Genomic DNA, 5,330 nt, shown 5'->3' on the forward strand with positions numbered 1-5,330 from the left:
TGGTTTACTGTAGTATGTTTTGGCTTTGGTTATGTTGCTGTTTATAGGCTGAGTGAGTCTGGCAAACCCTCCCTCTCAGGGTTCTGCTCCTGTGGAGGGAATATTCCTATCAAAGCTCATGTGTGAGATAGTAGATAATATAATAATAATAATAATAATAGTAATAATAATAATAATAGATAGTAGATAATAGATAGACAGATAATAGATAATAACAAGATAGGAACTCGGACTGTGGTTTGCAGGGAAGACCTTTGAGAATTAGACAAAATCAAAGTGTAACAGGCCCTAGGGATGATGAATTTTTCTATAAAGAGAAGAGATCTGAGCCGGGACTCTCAGCCCCTGTTACTATTTTATTCCCAATGCAACCATAGGTCACTTCAGAGTCTCCCCACAAGCAAGAAGGACGTCATCAGATATGTTGAACAATCTCGAACTTCCCAGTCTTCAGAAGGGTGAGAATAAGAGGTCTCTTTTCCTTACGACCAGTTTGTGGTATTAAATTAAGGCAACAGAAAGCATAATAAAGCTGTTTGGTCATTGGAGAGACAGATGTAGTAGCACCCTGAGACTTGAAAGGACAGGGAAAATTCATCATTTTATTACAAGTGCCCTTTTCTCTCTGAGAAAAAAAACTCGCGGTTGTCAACAGATAAGGGGATAAGGTGAAATATTTTAGGAACTAAGATTATCAAATCTGTGTCTAAAAATGCGTGTCCACCATATGGAAGATAACCTGGAAGAGGAGGTGTATAAGAACGTAATAACAGTCAGGTGGTGGTTAAACTATCTTGGGTAGGAGATGGCAGAACTTGGGGGCTGAGCCAGGCAGTGGCGGTGCATGTCCTTAATCCCACCAGCATTTGGGAGGCAGAAGCAGGCGGATCTCTGTGAATTCAAGGCTAACTTGGTCTACAGACCTATTTCTAGAACAGCCAAGGCTACACAAAGAAACCATATCTCAAATAAATAAATAAATAAATAAATAAATAAATAAATAAATAATAGGGCCTGTAGAGATGGCTCAGTGATTCAAAGCTCTGGCTACTCTTGCGGAGGACCCGGGTTCAGTTCCCAGTGCTCACATAGTAGCTCACAAACATCTGTAACTCCAGTTCCAGGAGATCCAGTGGTCTTTTCTGGCTTTTCACAGGCACCAGGCACAAGGCGCATATGTGGTTCACAGACATACGTGTGGATATGAGATCCTTGGATCTGGCTCCTTTCAGTAGTTTTCCTGAGTATGACTGAGAATAAGTTGTAACCAACCCCTTTTAAATATGACAAGCATGCACATTCCAGCTTTTGGGAATGTAGGTGTTGTTTTTTCTAGACTGCTTCCTGTTGTCTGGTAGTGTTGGCATCTTTGAGGGACCCTGAGAAAATTTAGAATAATGGTTAAGTTTGTGAGGCTGGGTCATCTCAGCCAGCAGCCTTGAAGCTGTTTTGGATGCTGGATCATTTGAGCCATCTGCTCTGAAGATACACAAACTTTTAAAGGTATGTATTAATACAAGTATAGACTGTGTATTATACACAAGTCAGCCAAAGATGTTTTTTTTTTTGTTTGTTTTATGTTTGAGCAGGTATCTTGTAGTCCTCCTAGGTTTATTTCTTTGTGTTTGTAGCTGGGATGTTCAGAAGCTCTTCCCCCATCAAATCTGATCCATATCAACCTCAAACGAATCCACAGTCTCTCCTCTTCTGTGGAAACAGAAGCATAACCTCTTCCTGAAAACAGAATAGCTTTTTTTTTCATTTTGATGCCAAGACATTTTTAAAATATATGGGTTGATTCAATGCAACAGTTTTTATAATCTAAATGTGTCTTAGCAACTGTCGTTTCTTTATTAGCTGTCAGAAACTCTAAAGACAGCACAATAACATGTTACCCATGTGTTTTCCATCTTTGTGTAGCGTTTTTCCTTTATATTACTTTACTCTTTCTTTAAGGACTTTATTATTTTTAATCTATGACTGTCTGTACCCTTCCGCTTCTCTTCCCTGAGCCTGTGTGCATTTTAAAATACACTGTAACCATTTACAGTTTTTTTCTGTCTGGATCTTTTTTCTTTTTCTTTTTCTTTTAATTGGCTTCTTGAGACAGGGTTTTTCTGTAGCTTGGGAGCCTGTCCTGGAACTCACTCTGTAGACCAGGTTGGCCTCAAGCTCACAGAGATCCGCCTGTTTCTTCCTTCCTAGTGCTGGGATTAAAGGCTTGCGCCACCAACATCCAGCCTGGCGGTGTCTTTACTGAGCATCTGTATTGTTCTTTGATTACGTGAGAGGAATCATAAACTGCTATGTCAGCCATGGGCATTGCTCAGCTTAGCGCATGGCGTTAGCTGCTTTGAGAGCTTAGCTTCATAGCAGAGGTACAGGCAGGAGCCACGTTTACCACTCTAGTTCTGAGAAGTTGTTGGGTCCACACTGCCACCCAGTAGCATGCTGCCCGCTGCTCATAAACCCCATTTAAGTGTTTGGTAGCAGGGTCTCTTAAAAGAGTCCTGCCTGTGTTTGCCACTAACACGAGCCAGGGAGCTGTCTCTTAAAGGAGCTGAGCCTCAGCTTGCTGCTAGCAAACAGAGCCCGTCTTAGAAAATATGCTTGTCAAGAAGCCGCATTTGATTCTGTTTTTGTGTGGTTGGAATCCCACCCCCACCTTTTTTTTTTTTTTTAAAAAAGCTGTCTCAGGTTTTATGTGGATCCATGTTTCCCCACATTGGGCACCATTTGTGCAATGTTTTTGTTAGGATCGCTGGCTCCCAAGTAAACCCATAGAGACTTATTATTAATTATAAATGCTCAGCCAATAGATCGAGCTTATTGCTAAGCAGCTCTTACAACTTAAATTAGCTCATTTATATTAATCTATGTGCTGCTCCGAGGCTCATTTACCTCATCCATGTACTTTTCATGTTGCTTCTTCTGAGTCCAGCCAGTGGCTCCTCTGACTCCGCCCTTCTTCTTCCTCCCAGTGTCCTTAATCTGGTTTTCCCCACTTCCCTTACTGTCCAGCTATTGGTCAGTCAGCTTCTTTATTAAACCGTTTCCAGTGACATATATTCACACAGTGCGAAGGTGGTGGTTGAGACCAGGGAAATGAGTACGATCTCTGAGGAAGACCGCATAGGTTGAGAGTCACAAAACAGTAAATCACAGGGTAGAAGAGGATCTTGAGAAAAGGAAAATAAGATGAGGTAAGAGAAAAAATATGGCAGAGCTAGGAAGGAAATGGGGGTGCAGTTGCTTGAGTTTGGGTCTGGTTTGTCCTTCAAGGGTTCGTGGGTTGGAGACTTGATCATCAGCCACTGGTACTGTTGAGAATCCACAGAACCTTTAGGATGCGGAGCCTCCTAGAAGGAGAGTGTCTCACTGGTAGTGGACTCTGGGAAAGGATATTTGGACCCTAACACCTCTTACTCTTTCTTCTTCCCAGTCACCATGAAGGGAGCAGTTTCGTTTCAACATAAACCTTGGCCATAAAGTTCTATTTCACAACAGAACAACAGAGCAGTGGAACCAGGCTAGCCACCGACAGACACCCCCAAAGGTGGGAGCCATGCTCATTCTTTAAGTTACCACCTCATATACATGTTGTTGTGGTGACTGAAACTAATACGGCTGCATCTACTTTTCTTTGTAGAAAACCAGTTTAAGAAGCTTCGACAGATTCAAGGTTCTGTGTTGAATAAACTCCTTTGTTTTCTTCCCAAGGATGTTATTACCAAGTATTTTAAAAACCTGCCAATTTCATTAGTGATTAACTTTGAGAATTATAGACTTAAAGTTGACCCTGGCAAAATGTAGAGGGCTATGTGATATCAAATGCTGTTCATAGTGATGCTCCTGAAGGAAGAATTGACTGGCGTAGCCATTTGGAAGAACAATGGAAGTGTAGAGGAAGCCTGATCTCTGTATACTCAGTGAGCCGAAGCATGTGCTCTTGTCTTTTATTCTATAGAAACCTCCCTGAGTCCATCAGTTAGAACGCTGAACCCATGCTTGTCTGTAGTAGCAGGCAGCCAAGTATCAGTCACTTGAAAATGGATGAAGAGTAGGTTGGGATGCACAGGAGAGCACTCCATTGTAGCTGGAAGTCAGGACATACAGGAAAATGGACATATTTTTAAAAGCTCAGTGTTGGGGGAAAGGGAAGTTAAACAATGGCTTATTGTTTATGTAAATTAAATTGTATAAGGGAAAAAAAAGAGTAGTGTGACTTTTTGAGATGCATCCGTATCTGACCCACATCAGAGAAGTTGGAATGGTGTTTCCTGGGGAGGGGGAGTGAGAATGAGGAAAGAGGATGGAAGAGGAAAAAAGTTAAATGAAGATGGGATTTTGCAGAAGCTTATGGTCATAGCATGTGGGGATGAGTCAGGGTAAACTCAACTTGTGTTCCTGAGATCCAAAGGGGAAACAGTGAATCTAGCTTCTGTCATGTTTTGGATAATTTATTCTTTCAAGATTATATATATATATACATATACATATATGTATATATATAGAATATATCTTACTCATACTCACCTCTCAGTCCTTCCTTGCCTCTAAATTTCATGTCTTCCACCCATCTGATGCCACTTGTACAATCGCAGAAGTGGGACCATTCACTGGGGCATGGAGACCCTACCATTGACCACACTCTTAAAGAAAAGCAACTCTCACCCCCAAACCATTCATTGCCAATAGCTCCTCAGCTAGGGGTGGAGACGCGTGAGCCCCTCTTTATGCTGGAATTTTTAACTGACTTGATCTTATGCCCGTCTTGTGTAGGTAATCATAGCTGCTGTTAATTTATGTATGCAATAGCCATGCCAGGTGTAGAAAACAACATTTTATAACACTCCCCCATCCTCTGGCTCTTATATTCTTTCTCCTGTGGGAGATGGTATTAATGTCAAAGTCACTTATTCTGAGCACTTTGAACAGCAGTGTGTTTCTGCATTAACCATTCCCCATTGCAATACAGAGCTTCTCTAATCAAGGGTGAAAGCAATAAAAATCTATAGATACAAATAAAAATATTTAGAAGACAATTTGACAACAGGACCATTAAAATATGGGTTCTCTTCTAGGACCTATAACTTCGCTAGCCATAGTTTTTTTGACCATGTTTACAGCATCAAACATGAATCCCCTCTTGTGGAACAGACCTCAAATCCAATCAAGAGAATAGTTGGTTGCTGCCATTAGCTGTATTGCCACTATTGCAGCCATGGTTGCAATATCAGGTTGATATTGTAGCATGTGAGGCCCAATGTTGGGTATGGCCATTGATGTCCTTTCTCCCAGCAGCCTGTATGACACCTTCCAACACTAGA

At 41.4% G+C, this 5,330-nt stretch overlaps 1 long non-coding RNA gene across 2 annotated transcripts in view; it reads left to right on the forward strand.

Annotated features, from left to right (window-relative positions):
* Positions 1 to 247: 247 nt before the first annotated feature.
* Positions 248 to 5,330, forward strand: part of LOC126514184 (uncharacterized) — a 7,870-nt gene continuing 2,787 nt past the window's right edge. Inside the window, exons 1-3 of one of the 2 annotated variants that reach the window (XR_007595519.1) lie at positions 248 to 458; positions 3,443 to 3,556; positions 3,650 to 4,433. This is a non-coding gene — a long non-coding RNA (uncharacterized lncRNA). Of the gene's footprint in view, positions 459 to 3,442; positions 3,557 to 3,649; positions 4,434 to 5,330 lie in introns of those variants that run through there. The other variant, XR_007595518.1, reaches the window with a different exon arrangement.

This window comes from Alexandromys fortis, unplaced genomic scaffold, assembly GCF_014885135.2.
Source record: "Alexandromys fortis isolate MF-2015 unplaced genomic scaffold, M_Fortis_MF-2015_v1.1 scaffold_126, whole genome shotgun sequence".
Lineage (NCBI taxonomy): Eukaryota > Metazoa > Chordata > Mammalia > Rodentia > Cricetidae > Alexandromys > Alexandromys fortis.